Source organism: Rhinatrema bivittatum, chromosome 1, assembly GCF_901001135.1.
Source record: "Rhinatrema bivittatum chromosome 1, aRhiBiv1.1, whole genome shotgun sequence".
In the NCBI taxonomy this organism is placed as follows: Eukaryota; Metazoa; Chordata; class Amphibia; order Gymnophiona; family Rhinatrematidae; genus Rhinatrema; species Rhinatrema bivittatum.
Genome location: NC_042615.1, coordinates 825516095 through 825533669, shown reverse-complemented (window position 1 = coordinate 825533669; position 17575 = coordinate 825516095). Strand labels below are relative to the sequence as shown.

The 17575-nt window shown below is 47.4% G+C and overlaps 1 long non-coding RNA gene across 2 annotated transcripts in view; it reads left to right on the top strand.

The window, feature by feature from the left end:
• LOC115079104 overlaps positions 1-16432 on the top strand; it is a 61709-nt gene extending 45277 nt beyond the window's left edge. For both annotated transcript variants that reach the window (XR_003853192.1, XR_003853193.1), the window contains 2 exons: positions 766-795; positions 16238-16432. This is a non-coding gene — a long non-coding RNA (uncharacterized LOC115079104). The remainder of the gene's footprint in view (positions 1-765; positions 796-16237) is intronic.
• The last annotated feature ends 1143 nt before the right edge of the window (positions 16433-17575 follow it).

Sequence of the window (17575 nt, the reverse complement as noted above, 5' to 3'; positions counted from 1 at the left end):
CAGGCCCTGTCACATTGGCCAGGCCCTGTCACATGGTAGGAGTAATGGATGGCCAGTGCCATCTTTAAAAATGGCGCAGGCCATCCAGTGCTCCTACCATGTGACAGGGGCCGGCCAATGGCACGGATACCCTGTCACATGGTAAGGGCAAAGGGCCATTCGCACCATTTTGATTAGTGGCAGCCGACGGCCCGAGAGCGGGAGATGGCTCCTGGGACCCCCACTGGACCACCAGATACTTGTAAAAAGTTTTGGGGGGGTTCGGGAGGGTGGGGGAAGCTAAGGGAACAGTTTTAAAGGGTCAGGTGGGTTTAGGGATTGTTTTGGCGTGCCGTTTTTCTCGCCCTCCCCCAAAATGATAAGAGAACACCAGCAACAATGATTTTGAAAATATTGTCCGATATTTTCAATCGTCCGAAGCCTGATTCACATCCCTACCCAGCACCCTTTCATCCAGAAAGCTCTGCCAAGCATGAACACCATGCTATGCTCATACAGGTTTCCACTGGTAAATGTGCTGGAGATTTCATCTCCTAATCTTTCACATCCTGAGATATAATGCTAAAACCACATGGGGCTTAGAACCCAATGGGATGAGGACAGGAGAACCAGGAGTAGGAGGGAGCCTCTGCTGCTGGTCCTGGTGGTTTTAGCATCTGATCACTGTGACATGGACTTCAGTTCTAACTCTGCTGTCTCCCCTATAAAGTGACCTTCCCAGGAGATCCTCCTCCCTAATCTCACTACTCTCATTCTTTCCTTTAGGATACTGCTGCTCCCTCTGTGCCTGCTAAGGTAAACCTAAACTTATCCTCCTGATAATTGTTTAAATTAACTATTGCTAGGTATAAATTTGTGTTAAAATAAGAGCATAAGAACATGCCATACTGGGTCAGACCAAGGGTCCATCAAGCCCAGCATCCTGTTTCCAACAGTGGCCAATCCAGGCCATAAGAACCTCGCAAGTACCCAAAAACTAAGTCTATTCCATGTTACCATTGCTAGTAATACTGGTGGTTATTATCTAAGTCAACTTAATTAATAGCAGATAATGGACTTCTCCTCCAATAACTTATCCAATACTTTTTTAAACACAGCTATACTAACTGCACTAACCACATCCTCTGGCAACAAATTCCAGAGTTTAATTGTGCGTTGAGTAAAAAAGAACTTTCTCCGATTAGTTTTAAATGTGCCCCATGCTAACTTCATGGAGTGCCCACTAGTCTTTCTACTATCCGAAAGAGTAAATAACCGATTCACATCTTCCCGTTCTAGACCTCTCATGATTTTAAACACCTCTATCATATCCCCCCTCAGCCGTCTCTTCTCCAAGCTGAAAAGTCCTAACCTCTTTAGTCTTTCCTCATAGGGGTGCTGTTCCATTTCCCTTATCATTTTGGTAGCCCTTCTCTGTATCTTCTCCATCGCAATTATATCTTTTTTGAGATGCGGCGACCAGAATTGTACACAGTATTCAAGGTGCGGTCTCACCATGGAGCAATACAGAGGCATTATGACATTTTCTGTTTTATTCACCAATCCCTTTCTAATAATTCCCAACATTCTGTTTGCTTTTTTGACTGCCGCAGCACACTGAACCGATGATTTCAATGTGTTATCCACTATGACACCTAGATCTCTTTCTTGGGTTGTAGCACCTAATATGGAACGTAACATTGTGTAACTATAACATGGATTATTTTTCCCGATATGCATCACCTTGCACTTATCCACATTAAATTTCATCTGCCATTTGGATGCCCAATTTTCCAGTCACAAGGTCTTCCTGCAATTTATCACAATCTGCTTGTGATTTAACTACTCTGAACAATTTTGTATCATCTGCAGATTTGATTACCTCGCTTGTCTTATTTCTTTCCAGATCATTTATAAATATATTGAAAAGTAAGGGTCCCAATACAGATCCCTGAGGCACTCCACTGCCCACTCCCTTCCACTGAGAAAATTGTCCATTTAATCCTACTCTCTGTTTCCTGTCTTTTAGCCAGTTTGTAATCCACGAAAGGACATCGCCACCTATCCCATGACTTTTTATTTTTCCTAGAAGCCTCTCATGAAGAACTTTGTCAAATGCCTTCTGAAAATCCAAGTACATTACATCTACTGGTTCACCTTTATCCACATGTTTATTAACTCCTTCAAAAAAGTGAAGCAGATTTGTGAGGCAAGACTTGCCCTGGGTAAAGCCATGCTGACTTTGTTCCATTAAACCATGTCTTTCTATATGTTCTGTGATTTTGATGTTTAGAACACTTTCCACTATTTTTCCTGGCACTGAAGTCAGGCTAACCGGTCTGTAGTTTCCCGGATCGTCCCTGGAGCCCTTTTTAAATATTGGGGTTACATTTGCTATCCTCCAGTCTTCAGGTACAATGGATGATTTTAATGATAGGTTACAAATGTTTACTAATTGGTCTGAAATTTCATTTTTTAGTTCCTTCAGAACTCTGGGCTGTATTTATTTATTTATTTTATTTATTTCACATTTTTCTATACCGAGCTTCATGGTTGAATACCATATCAGATCGGTTTACATCGAACGAGGGATAGAAACTTGTAACCAAAAAAAAAAACAGAACAATAAGTTATAATCAGAAAGAGAGCAAGAAAGTTACATTGAACAAGGACTATAAACTTGGAGGCTTTACAGCTTGGAAGTAAATAGAGTAAAAAAGGCCCGAGCAGGGCCGTAACTTAAAACACAAAAGTCATAATGAGCTCAGTTCGAGCAAGATAGTTTAATTGCGGAGGTATTGGATAAGAGGCATCTCACGGAGAGGCATGGTTCCATGGCTCGTGAGTAGGATGGTAGATTATTGTGTGTCTGAAGGATCCGAGAAGGCTAGTCGGAACAGCCAAGTCTTAAGTTTTTTTTTAAAAGTTGGTAGGCATGGTTCCAACCTGAGTTCTGCGGGAAGGCTATTCCAAATGTTTGGACCTGCTAGAGAAAAGGCTCGGACCCTGGTCGAAACTAGGCGAATGGTTTTGGTTGGAGGGGATTGTAACTCTCCTTTGTGGATTTCTCTAATCGGTCTGTTGGATGTATGGAGTTTGAGGGGAAATTCAAGGTCAAGATGAAAATAGTTATGGATGGACTTGTGTATCAGGGTGAGAGATTTGTGAAGGACTCTGTGGTAGACTGGTAACCAGTGAAGGTTTCGGAGAGTGGGTGTAATATGATGTATACCATCTGGTCCAGATTATTTACTACTCTTAAGTTTGTCAATCAGGTCTACCTCATCTTCTACCAACCTCTTTTTCTGTTCTTTCCTGAAGATTAGCAAAGGTTATCACTAACTGCTGGTAAAACCAACTTCCTGTTCTTACTAATATTAGGAGTTTGTACGAATACTCCTCTGCTGAAATAGTAAATGACTGCAGAAAAAAACCAATTGCTCCCCCAGTCTGCTCAGTGAGTTCTTCCTCTCTGCTGCTCTGCTTCTTTCAATAGATGAGAATAAAACTTCCACTCACAAACACCTCCTCTCCATCTCCCCTCCTTCCCCTCACCCACATTGACTTTACTGATGTCTCAACCCTCTCCCCATCGCTGGCCTCTGAAATAATCTTCACCTGAATTTTACCACAACATTGGCAGAAAGTGGCAATTCTGCTTCCATGAACCCCAATTCAACCTCCTCCCCCCAGCATTATGCAGCTTTAGGGGAGTCCTGGGGTTCAGTGCCGTTACCTTGTGCACTAAAAGAAAATTGGTTCTTACCTGATAATTTTCATTCTTGTAGTACCATGGATCAGTCCAGACCATGGGTTATGCCTCCCTTACAGCAGGTGGAGACAGAAAAACCTGAAAGGCACCCTCACTTAACCTAGTGTGCCTCCTGCATCCCTTCAGTATACAGAGTATCAAAGCAGAATTAGACTAGCAATGAATCAAGCAAGAACTTTAAGAACGAACATATAAACACGTAACTGTAACTTTCTTTCTTAGTATGCTGCAATAACATAACCTGAATATACGCGAGCGGACTTTACAGATCCTCCTGTTACCCACTCCTTGTCTTTGGGTGGGTGTCTGGACTGATCCGTGGTACTACAGGAACGAAAATTATCATGTAAGAACCAATTTTCTTTTCCCTGTACGTACCCAGATCATTCCAGACCATGGGATGTACCAAAGCTTTCCTAAACCAGATGGGACCTCGTGAGTCCCTCACGCAGCACACCACTGCCAAAATCTCCGGGCGCCTGAACGTTCAAGCGGTAGTGGCTAGCAAATGTTTGGAGCGTCTTCCAAGTAGCAGCTCTGCAAATCTCCTGAGGTGATACCAACTGGCATTCGGCCCACGAAGCTGCTTGAGAACGAATAGAATGGGCCCTCAGGAACAGGTCTCCCTTTACAAATATATGCAGACGATATGGCTTCTTTCAACCATCGAGCAATTGTCATATTAGACACCTTGTGACCCTTCCTGGGACCACTCCATAGGACAAACAAATGATCTGAGAGTGTTGTGACCATCGCTGCCCGACGTGTCCACTCCGCCCACCTTACCCCTTTTGTGACTCCCTCTTTGGTTGATGGAAGTTTGGCTGCCGCGGTGTCATCTTGCCGACCTCCTCCGGCGTCCCCCGACCAGCTAGACGCTGCCTTCCGCCATGTTCTCCTGAGGCCTAAGGGTGCGCGCGCGGCGCGGCCCCGACTCAAGTTCCAGCTGTGACGCGAACCTCAGGGGCGTCCCCCTGAGATGACATCATCCTCACCGGATACTTAAGGTCTTCGTTTTTGCTAGCTATTCGAGTTACCAAGGGCTTTCTCCGGGTATTGTTGTGGATGGGATTCGCTCTCCGCATGCCTTGCTACGCTGCCTCCTCGGACTTTACCAGGGGTACTCACTCCTCGGGGGCCTCGCTCTCTCTCTTACTTTTCAGGTCACAGTCTGGAACCGGTACTCGCTCCTCGAGGTCCCACGTTCTCGGACCTGCTACCAAATACTACTTCTGCCAGGAAGTCACCGCTGCCTACAACACCAGTGAGTTACCATCTCTCTCTCAGAGTTTTCCCTGGAACCAGGTACTCGCTCCTCGAGGGCCTACTTCATTCCAGCCTCTGGGCTGCCTCAAGAGACTATTGTGTGTGTGTGTTACCTTCCAGGTTCTGTTCCTGAATTCTGCATACCCTGCCTACTCACTCTATTCAGTTTCTCTACAGCTCAGCCATCCTGGGATCGCTGTTCCAGTGCCTGAGGGACTACAGCCCAGCTGGGCTCTTCCAGCTCACTACTGCCACCTCTGGTGGTTCACTATACAGTTCAATAAAAGATCTAGTGTGTGACTGTCTCCCCTCTGAGCCTGACCGGTGGCCCCTCTTGGGATCTTCCCCCGAGGGCGTGGTCATCTGCCACCGGCCCAAGGATCCACCCACAATTATCACAAATAATAACAGATTGCTAACTCCATGGATCCGGCACATCTCATTTCGGAGCAGCAAGACGCCTTGGAGAAACTTACTTCAGCGTTCCATCAGCTACACACACAGAAGGTTCAAGGCACAGCTTCCAGCCATGAAGGTCAGTTATAGGAGGTAACTTTGAAGACTGCTGTATCACTGGCAGCTCCAATTCGTTTTTCTGGAGAAATCCAAAAGACCCGGGGTTTTTTAAACCAGTGCTACATGCATTTTGCTTTACAACCATCTTTATTTCCTTCAGCTCTCTCCAAGACTGCCTACATCCTTTCATACCTGGATGGTAGGGCTTTTGTCTTGGGCATCTAACTTATGGGAATGCAAGGACCCCATTTTGCAGGACATAGAAGGATTTATGGACTTATTTAAATCTGTTTTCGATTACCCTGCTCAAACCTCTGTCGCCAGTTCTGCTTTGGTTGAATTAAAGCAAGGGAACAGATCATTGGCTGAATTTGCCATAGAGTTTAAAACTCTTGCGGCGGAACTCTGCTGGAAACCCAAATGTCTTAAGACTCGCTTTTTCAGAGGCCTGGATAATCGTTTAAAGGACGAGCTGGCTGCTCCTGAAACACCTGACTCGCTGGACGAATTAGTAGCCTTGGCCACTCGGATTGATCACCGGCTTTGGGACAAGGTGAAGGAACTCCGGCCTAAGGTGTTACCTGGGTTGAAACAGGCTAGTGCTATACCTGCACCTCAGATGGTTCCAGTAATCCCTGCTGCTGATAAAGATGAACCGATGCAACTTGGTCATGGATGATTGACTTCCAAAGAGAGAAGACTTCGGAAGAGGCGCGACCTTTGCATGTACTGTACTGTGGTCAGCCCGGCCACAATGTCTTTACGTGCTCCATTCGCCCGGAAAACAGATGGGCTTAAGTCCTGCAGGAGGACTGTTCTTAGGCCTCATTAAACCCTCTCCTCCACTCTCTCTCCCAGTCTCCTTGACCTATGGACCAGTCACGGTTCAGACTCCTGTCCTGGTGGATGCAGAGGCAGAAGGCAACTTCATTCTCAGACGTCTAGTGGAATACTTGAGGATTCCCCTCATCAAGTTGAAAGATCCACTACTGTTATCCTTCATTCATGGAGAGCCCTTACCGGGCGACGTGACTTGCCAAACCATACCAGTTACTCTCCGCACCGGAGCTCTCCATACGGAATCGCTCTCCTTCTTGTACTGGAAAGGGCGATGCACTCTATCGTCCTGGGGTTACCCTGGTTTCAAGTGCACCAACCCCAATTTGACTGGGCATCCTTGGATCTCTCCCACTGGAGCCCAGAATGTCACAGGAGGTGCCCTAAGGAAACCTCGCCTATCATTTGCATACCTACGACTCCAGTGATGCCAGGACTGCCGCCCCAATATGCATCCTTAGGGGATGTATTTTCCAAAGAAGCGGCTGATATTCTTCCTCCACATAGGCCCTATGACTGTGCCATAAGACTGAAGCCCAATGCTGAGCCACCTAAAGGACAGGTGTACCCTCTCTCAGCCATTGAGAATAAAGCAATGTCGGAATACATTGAAGAAAATCTCCAGAAGGGTTTTATCAGACCATCAAAGTCACTAGCTGGTGCAGGCTTTTTCTATGTGGGGAAGAAGGAAGGTACCCTACGTCCATGTATCGATTACCGAGGTCTAAACGAAATCATGATCAAAGACCGTTACCCCTTGCTGTTAATCTTGGAGCTGTTTAACCAGCTGCAAGGAGCCAAGATATTTTCTAAGCTCGACCTGAAGGGGGCCTACAACCTCATTCGCATTCAGAGAGGCGATGAATGGAAAACGGCCTTCAACATGCTAGACGGCCACTTTGACTATCTAGTAATGCCATTCGGGTTGTCCAATGCACCCGCCATTTTCCAAAATATGATGAATGACATCTTGCGGGATCTGCTGTACAAGAATGTTGTGGTCTATCTGGATGACATATTAATCTTCTCCCAGGATTTGGACACTCACATTGCAGATGTCAAGCAAGTACTCCACCGTCTTCGCGAACACCGGCTGTACGTCAATCTCTCTAAGTGTGAATTTCACAAAGACTTTTCACAAAGCCTTTTCTAGGCTACATAGTGTCAAAAGAAGGCTTCCAAATGGACCCTCACAAACTTGAAAGTATCAAGAATTGGTCCCAGCCTACCAGGCTGAAGGCTTTAAGGAGATTCCTGGGGTTCACCAACTATTATCGAAGCTTTATAAAGAACTATTCTTCTTTAACCGTACCCTTGTCTGCGATAACTTGCAAGGGTGTCAATGCTTCAAAATGGTCAGCGGAGCCCATTTCCACGTTCGAGAAATTTAAGACTGCCTTCTCCACAGAACCGTGCTTGCGGCATCCAGACCCCAACAAGCCCTTTATCATCGAAGTTGATGCTTCAGATGTGGGTGTAGGGGCTGTGTTGAGCCAAACAGGAGATTCGAAAGCCTTACATCCCTGTTCCTTCTTCTCATGAAGATTTTCTTCAGCCGAGAACAACTATGGGATCGGCGATAAAGAGTTCTTAGCAATAAAGCTTGCATTCAAGGAATGGTGGCCTTGGCTCGAAGGCACTCAACATCAAATAACCGTATTCACGGATCATAAAAATCTACAGTATCTCCGCCATGCACAACGTCTGAATTACAGACAGGCCAGATGGTCCTTATTTTTTAATCGTTTCGATTTTGTGTTGAAGTTCCGCCCTGGAGATAGAAACACCAGAGCAGATGCTCTGTCACGCTCTTTTCATTCGGAGGATGTGCCTGATGAGCCACAGCACATAATTGACCCGAAGAAGATCCTCTTGGCATCCACCCAGTCTGTACCCACTGGTAAAACTATCATTCCTAAAAGACTCAGGAAGAAAGTGCACTTTTGGGCATACGATTCTAAGCTGGCTGGCCATCCTGGCCAATGCCGTAACCTGCTCAAGATACAGAAGCTGTATTGGTGGCCTACCATAAAAAAGTGTACCTATTCTTACGTGGCATCCTGCACCAACTGTGCCAAGAACAAACTTGCTTCTGGACAACCATGGGGTCAGATGCAACCACTGCCAGTTCCGGAACAGCCCTGGTCGCACATCACTACTGATTCGATTTACCCACTTCTGGAGGAATGAATACCATCTGGGTGACAGTGGATCAATTTAGCAAGATGGCACACTTCATGGTGCTCCCTCGCATACTCTCAGCCTTGGAGCTTACAAAGCTCTTCATAACGCACATTTTCCGCCTCCACGGACTACCTTCTCACATCGTATCTGACCGTGGATCCCAATTCACGGCACGATTCTGTTTGATATCTCTCTAGGCTACACCTCAGCCTATCATCCGCAGTCGAATGGTCAGATGGAATGGATGAATCGAACAATGAAGCAGTTTATTCGAGCTTATGTTACATCCCGACAAAATAACTGGGCCAAATTGCTTCCATGGGCTGAATTTGCCATCAACTCTCATCCAGCAACATCTACTGGATTGTCACCTTTTGAAGTGGTTTTTGGACATTCCCCAACACCGCCACTTCCACTGAAGCTCTCAGTGACGTCCCCAGCAGCTCAATCCACTGCTGATGATATCCATAACCTCAGGGGCATCCCCCTGAGATGACGTCATCCTCACTGGATAGTTAAAGTCTTCGTTGTTGCTAGCTATTCAAATTAGCAAGAGCTTTCTCCAGGTATCGCTGTGGATGGGATTCGCTCTCTGCATACCTTGATACTCTGCCTCCTTGGACTTTACCAGGGGTACCCGCTCCTCGGGGACCTCGCTCTCTCTCTTACTTTTCAGGTCTCAGTCTGGAACCGGTACTCGCTCCTCGAGGGCCCACGTTCCCGACCTGCTACCAAATACTACTTCTGCCAAGAAGTCACCACGGCCTACAACACCAGTGAGTTACCATCTCTCTCTCAGAGCTTTCCCTGGAACCAGGTACTCGCTTCTCAAGGGCCTACTTCATTCCAGCCTCTGGGCTGCCTCAAGAGACTATTGTGTGAGTGTTACCTTCCAGGTTCTGTTCCTGAACTCTGCATACTCTGCCTACTCACTCTATTCAGTTTCTCTACAGCTCAGCCATCCTAGGATCGCTGTTCCAGTGCCTGAGGGACTACAGCTCAGCTGGGCTCTTCCAGCTCACTACTGCCACCTCTGGTGGTTCACTATACAGTTCAATAAAAGATCTAGTGCATTACTGTCTCCCAACTCTGAGCCTGACCGGTGGCCCCTCTCGGGATCTTCCCCGAGGGCGTGGTCATCTGCTACCGGCCCAAGGATCCACCCACAATTATCACAAATAATAACAGAGAGTCTGCCTCTGAAATGGAAAATCTCATTAAAAAAATAAAACTCGCTGCCCATCCCACTGATCTCATCCCGCCCAACACCCTCCTCCAATCTCCTCCACCTTAGCCTTCACGTAACTCCTCTCCTCCCCCTTACCACCTCACAACCCCTCTACAGTGTACATACTCTCCCCTGTATATAATCCTCTCCATTGTACATACTCTCCCCTGTATATATTCCTCCTACAAGTTCTCTTTTTTACCCTCAATCTATCTTACCTGCTTCTCTTTTACTCAACCTCCCCTTTGCCTATCCTGTCCCCCTCTATCCTTTAACCTCTTCTCGTTAATTATTAAATTGAAAGTTTTTTGTTTTTTGTTATTATGTAACCTTTTTTCTTCCCTTCCTTTTCCATTTCCTCCTCTCTATCCGTTTTATGTAAACCGAAGTGATGTTTCACCAAAAACACCATTTTCAACACCAAGCTACCAACCAGAGTGCCTAGGGCCGCCACCTGTACCCGGAGTGAGTTAAAGGACAAGCCCTTGGCCAAACCAGTTTGCAAAAAACTTAACATCTGAGCAATCGTAGCATGTCTGGGAAGAATTTCTCTCTCACGACACCATATCTCAAAAACTCTCCATACTCTAATATATGAGAGGGAGGTAGACATTTTCCTGGCTTGTAGCAATGTAGTGATGACCTCCTCAGAATAGCCCTTCTTCCTCAATCTCCTCCTTTCAAAAGCCAAGCCGCTAGCAGAAGCGAGCTGCCTGGTCAAAATATATAGGCCCTTGATGGAGAAGATGTGGAAGATGCCCGAGTCGTAGAGGGCCGTCCATGGCCAGATTGATGAGGTCTGCAAACCTCGGACATCAGGGCAACTCGGGAGCCACTAGAATTACCCTCCCTGGGAGGACTTCTATCCTGCGAAGCACCTTGCCCACCAGAGGCCAAGGAGGAAACACATACAGGAGAATGGAGGTTTGCCAGAGAAGCACTAGCGCATCGACCTCCTCTGCGCCGTAATCTCTTCTGCAACTGAAGAAGGAGAAGCTTTGGCATTGTCCCGCATTGCCATCAAGTCCATGTGGGGAGTCCCCATCTGTGAGAAATGAGATCCATTGCTCCATCCGAGAGTTCCCACTCTCCTGGATCTATGTACCTCTGACTGAGGAAGTCCGCTTGTATGTTGTCCTTCCCGGCGATGTGGGAAGCTGCCAGCATTGCCAGATTTTGCTGTGCCCAAGCCATAATTAACTCCGCCTTGTTGGCTACAGCTTGACTTCTGGTGCCTCTTGATAGTTGATTATAGGCCACCATCGTCGCATTGTCGGAGAGAACCTGAACCGCCTGTTGGTGTGATTGTGGAAGAAAGGGTTGCAAGGCCAAGCGAACTGCCCTGGTCTCCAGGCAATTGATCAACCATCCGGACTCCTCCGGGGACCAGTTACCCTGTACTGAAAGATACTGGCAGACAGCTCCCCAGCCTGAGAGGCTGGCATCCGTAATCACCACTGTCCAGTTCGGGACGTCCAGATCCATTCCTTGAAACAGGTTGTGTGGGCAAAGCCACCACCCAAGACTGGACTTGGCGTGATCAGTGAGTGGTAATTGGAAATTCTCCGACTTGGGATCCCACCGGGAAAGTAATGCTCATTGTAACGGTCTCATATCATCAAAAGCCCAAGGAACCACCTCCAGTGTGGATGCCATCGAACTTAGAATTTGCAGGTAGTCCCAGGCCTTGGGCAGTGGAAGAACCAACAAGTGAGAAACTTGCTCCATCAGTTTGTTCCTTCGATCCGTTGGAAGAAAAACTTTCCCGACCGCAGTGTCAAACCTGGTTCCTAAAAATTCTAATGTCTGAGGGGGAACAAGGTTGATCTTGGTCTGAGTGATTACCCAGTCGAGGGATTCCAAGTGAGTGGTCACCTTGTGGATCGCTTCCACACAGCAATCCCTTGACTTGGCCCTGATGAACCAATCGTCCAGGTAGGGATGAATGAGTAGGCCTTGTTTCTGGAGGGACGCCACCACAACCACCAAGACCTTGGTGAATGTCTGGGGTGCAATCGCGAGCCTTTCGATCAGTACTACAAGCACTAATATTTGCAAGCACTGATTATTGCAATACCCTTCTACTAGGCTTACCATACACCTCCATAAGACCACTACAAATATTGCAGAACATGGCTGCAAGAGTATTAACTGGAAAAAGGAAGAGAGATCACATTATGGAAACACTGACTGAGTTGCACTGGCTTCCCATTGAACAAAGAATACAGTACAAGACACTATGCACCATACACAAATTAATACACAACGAAAACGCAGACTGGCTGAACACAGCCCTTCGTGTACACATCCCCAACAGAAATTTGAGATCAGCCAACAAAGCGCTTCTGACGATTCCATCAGTCAAGACAGCAAGACTAACGCAGGTAAGAGAAAGGGCATTATCCTTAGCAGGACCCATTTTATGGAACTCCATGCCATTGGAATTAAGACTACAAAGAGAAAACAAAACTTTCAGAAAAAATCTGAAAACTTGGCTTTTCAAACAAGCCTTTCAAAAAGAGAAGGGAGAATAGAATCCAGGGAAATGCAAAGCTTAAACCAGGTAAGTGCAAGGGACAAAACACCCACGCAAACAGAAATCACTAAGGGTGTATGTTTTTTTGTTTTTAATAGAATTCATCAGTAAAGGATAAGTTACTTAAAGAATGAGTCCTTGACTCAAACTGCTATAGAATCAAACGGGACATGATAGTGTTCACTCTCATTTAACAACTAACATTGATTAAAACTATGTTACCGAACATTATGGCACCTATGTAAACTGATAGAGGTTAATAGCATTTCTTTTGTGCCTTACTGTAAACCGTTGTGACGGTGCCCACCTTAACGACGGTAGAGAAAAAGATTTAAATAAATAATAAATAAATAAAAATAAAATTGGTAATGCATCCCCAGGACCATAAAACGAAGGGATATTTGATAATCTTTGCGGATGGGAATGTGCAAGTATGCCTCCATCAGATCCAGAGAGGCCAGGAATTCTTCCTTACATACATAAGAACATAACATAAGAAATGCCATACTGGGTCAGACCAAGCGTCCATCAAGCCCAGTATCCTGTTTCCAACAGCGGCCAATTCAAGTCACATGTACCTGGAAAGTACCCAAACATTAGATAAATCACAAGCTACTATTGCTTATTAATTACCACAATAGCAGTTTATGGATTTAACCTCTAAGAACTGATCCAAACCTTTTTTAAACTCAGTAACACTAACTGCTGAAACCACATCCCCTGGCAATGAATTCCGGAGTTTAACTATGTGCTGAGTGGAAAGGAATTTTCTTCGATTTGTTTTAAATGAGCTACTTGCTAACGTACCGCCGCAATGACTGAGGGCAGAGACTCCATGCGAAAGTGTGGCACCTTGAGAGACTTGTTTACCTTCTTGAGGTCCAAAATTGGCCGAAAGGACCCTTCTTTCTTTGGAACTACAAAGTAAATGGAGTACCTTCCTGTCCTCCAGTGTTCGGGAGAGACCGGCTTTACCAATCCCAGAGCCAGGAGACGTTTGAGAGTCTGATAAACAATCTGCCGTTTGACTTGTGGACCGCATAGTAGAGATGTGAATCGGAACCAGAATCGGTTCTAATTCCAGGTTCGGGTACAATCGGGGAATTTTTTTCGTGGGGTTGGATCGTTTTTTTTTTTTTTTTTTAATCGGCTGTGCCCGAGTGATAAACAAAAAACCCACCCGACCCTTTAAAACACATCCTTTAGCTTCCCCCACCCTCATGACTCCCCCTCCAAACTTTTTAAAAGTACCTGGTGGTCCAGTGGGGATCCCGGGAGCGATCTCCTGCTCTCGGGCCGTCGGCTGCCACTAATAAAAATGGCGCCGATGGCCCTTTGCCCTAACCATGTGACAAAGTATCCGTGCCATTGGCCGGCCCCTGTCACATGGTAGGAGTAATGGACGGCCGGCACCATCTCTAAAAAAATGGCAACTTGTGAATCTTGTTCTCCCCCGGGGACTATCAACTGCTCCAAATCATCCCTGAATAAAAAAACACCTTTAAATGGAATAGCACCAAGCTGAGCCTTGGATGAAACATCAGCTGACCAGTTGTGAAGCCACAAAAGGCACCTTGGTGCGAGAGGATGTGCAGAGCAGGTCATACAGTGCATCCGCTCCATATGCTACCGCAGCCTCCAAAAGCTTCGCTTGCTCTGACTCATCTGGAGGAAAATCTTCTCTGGACGTCAGCAATTGCTGTACCCAGCGCAGGCTCGCACGCAGCATATAACTGCTACACACCGCCGTCCGGATACCCAGGGCCGACGCCTCAAAGATGCGTTTAAGTAGCACTTCCAGCTTGTGGTCTCGAAGATCCTTGAGAGCCGCTGAGCCTGCGACTGGAATAGTGGTCCGCTTGACAACAGCTGAAACTGAAGCGTCTACCTTAGGGGGCCGCAGGAGCTCCAAAAACTCATCCAATAACGGATACAGTTTATCCATGGCTCGCCCCACTCACAAACCAGCATCCGCAGCATCCCACTCCCTGGTCATCAGCTGTAAAAGCATGGGATGGCAATGAGAAGCCCGGGTCGGCTTTCGCAATCCCGCCAGGACCGGATCCACCGTGTCCTGTGGTGGAGCCTGCGGGGGAAGTTCCACTCCGAGCTCAGAAACCACAGCCAGAATGAGGGGTTCCAATTCCTCTCTGGAACAGACGGACCACCTTAGGATCATCTCCATCCAAGGTGGACTGTTTCCCCCGGTCATCACCCAATCCCACCCCCACCCCCCGGCGGGGGAGGGGGATGGAGAGACTCCTGCATCTGCAGCCACACTGCCCGGGGCCCCCGGAGCAGCTGAGCCTCCCGAAGCCACAGCGCCTTTTAACTTCGCGATCTGCACATCCGTGCGCTTGGCTTTCTTGGGGGACGGCCCCTGCGTATGTCTCTTCGGCAAAGCACCACTCTGCTTTATGCATAAGGAGGACAAAATCCAAGGAAAAGGAATCAGAATCAACATCCTGTCCCCCTGGAACAGCAGGATCCTCAAGTAAAGACTCCCAGTCTTGATCTAAAGTATCCTCAGTACTGGCAGGGACCGGTGAGAGCGCTGGAGGAAGCTCCCCCTCCCCCATAGCACTTGCCTGAGCTGCAGCAAAGGTGTTTAAGATGGCTGCCGTCCCCGCACTGAGGGAGGAAGGATCAGCCTGAAGCTCCCGTGGAGCAGATCGTTTTGAAGCCCTTCGAGGCTTGGCTGATGCTGCAGACCCTGCAAAAGAAGGTGCCTTCCCTGCCAGGCAGGCAGCGGGAGCAAATACTGGCCCTAGAAAGCCGCACGGATGATTCTCCATATGCCATACACGAAGATGCCTGCAGCATCGTGGGGGAGAGAACAGCCCAAAAAACGTGAAATTCGTCCTGGATCACAGCAGACCAAAAAAGATAATTTTCAAATATATATATATATATATTTTTTTAAATGCTCACAAACACCACGGGTTAAGAGAGGGACTGGACCACCAGTAATCTCTTCCCCAGGTCCATACCTGTCTGGAGGCCCACGGGGTTACCAACCCCAGCTCCAAGAACCTGCTACCAGAGAGGATGAGCCCGCAGGATCTAACAACCCTCTGGGAGGATTGGGAAAACGTCCCTCTGCAGAAGAAATTCCTTTTTTTTTTTTAACTTGCTTGATTCACAACTTATAGCTAAGTTCACTCTTGTTTAAATTTAAGGGATAGCCTACACCCCAGAAACAGGGCAAGACTGCAGTGTTTGTACCACCTCCATCTGCTGGAGACAAACACTGAAGGGATGCAGGAGGCACACTAGGTTAAGTGAGGGTGCCTTTCAAGTTTTTCTCTGTCTCCACCTGCTGGAAGGGAGGCAAAACCCATGGTCTGGACTGATCCGGGTACGTACAGGGAAACTGGAGATTCTGGGAGGAGACCCGATCCTGCTCTAAGACAGCCTGGTTCTGAGATCACTGTGAAGGGGGTGAGAGCTGTTTCCTGTGGGGAAAGATTGGGGAGAGGAGCAAACGTGACTCTTACTCCAGCAAATTCCTGCAGCCTCCTTCCTTACAGCCGGAGTCCTCTAGGATTTCTGGTTTATTAATCAGAGAGCAGGAATGGGACCGGTGTTCATTACAGAAATATTGCATGGATGAAAGTGAGCATGAAATATAGAAAGTATCAAAGCAATTACAATAAAATTTATTAAGCCTGTACAGTCAAAGCCAATAAGCAGCCAACCAGAAAGCTTCAGCAGTGCAGTCAGAGCCAATAAGTAATCAGGACTCTCCCATAGTGCAACCAGAGGAAACGAGCAGCGAGTTAGCTTCTCCCCATGGTGCCCTTGGATCATCCCCCTCATTAACAGAGATCCACTCTCACTGATCCCTTCAGAAGATTTTGTATTTTTCTGTCTCAGGCTGACCCTGCTCTCTATTTATTGCTCTTATTCTCTCTTTCAGACATACTGAGTCCATACCTGAATATCAGCCGATGGATCTGCAAAGTGATGGCTGACGGCTGAATCCTCTCTGCTCACTACAAGGGATCTTCTTCCATTTCTGCTGGCACAGAAAGCATCTTCACCGCCAGAAACTTCTCATGATTCTGCTAATCCCTTGTATCGCTTCTTCAATAAATCAAAAGCATTGACATTCCTGATTATTCTAACTTATTCATTTATTTGAGGTTTTTTATTTACCAACATTCATAGGTACATCATGCAGGTTTACACAAGGGAAACTGAACCAGGGGCTTAAGGCAATAAGGGTAATTAAAAACTAAATTGAATGTCAGAAAAGCTGAAATAAATGATAAAATATTGCCTGGAGCAGGGGTCCCCAACCACCGGTCCGCGGACCGGGACCGGGCCGTGGGAGTTTTTTGCCGGTCCGCGGTGCCGCCAAGCACCGGCAGGTGTGTTGCGTGCTCCCGGTCTCTCCCGCTGCCGTTGCCGCCGGGCTGTCAGCACGTTCAAGCCCAGTGGGAACGGCAGCAGTGCTAGAAGAAGCTGTGGCACCCGCGGCTGGGCCTTTTCTTCTTCCCACGCCTGCCCCCCCCCCCTCCCGTGACCCGGAACAGGAAGTGATACACGGAGCAGTGCGCGGGAAGGAGAAAGAGCCGTGCCGCGTGATAAAGTAGCAGCGGTGGCTGCAGCGTCGGTCCCCGAGCAATAGAAGCAGCCGGTAATTGAGAAAGGAGACAGCAGCATGAGCCTCCCGCGGCCGATGGGATTCTTCTTTCTTGGCCTGCGGGAGCTGCTGCAGCTTCCATTTGTGCTTGGGGGGGGGGGGGGGGAGAAGAGGAAGTGAGTGAGAGAAGGAGAGAGAAGCAGGCAGCCAGCCTGTGTGTGATTGACTGGTCAGAGAGCTGATGTGTGTGTGTATGTGAGAGACAATGAAAGTGACTACTCAAGGAGATGACTGATGTGTATGTGAGAGTGTGAGACATTAGTCAGGGAGGTGACTGATGTGTGTGTGTGTGTGTGTGTGTGTGAGAAAAAGCATGGAAGTGAGAAGTCTGGGTATGTGGGAAAGCATGGGCGTAAGAAGCCTGGTGTTGTGGGGGTGAAAGAAAGCATGGGAGTGAGTGCATGCATAAGAGAGAGAGACTGCTTGGTAAGGTGACGGTGTGTGTGAGAGAAAAAGACTGGTGTGTGTGAATGTGAGAGAATGTGATTCAGGGAATGAGAAGCCTGTGCACGTGGAGAGTGAGCTTGGAAATGAGAGAGACTGGTGTGTGTGTAACAGAGAGAAAGTGATTATGGGAATGAGAAGCCTGTGCATGTGAAGAGAACAAGC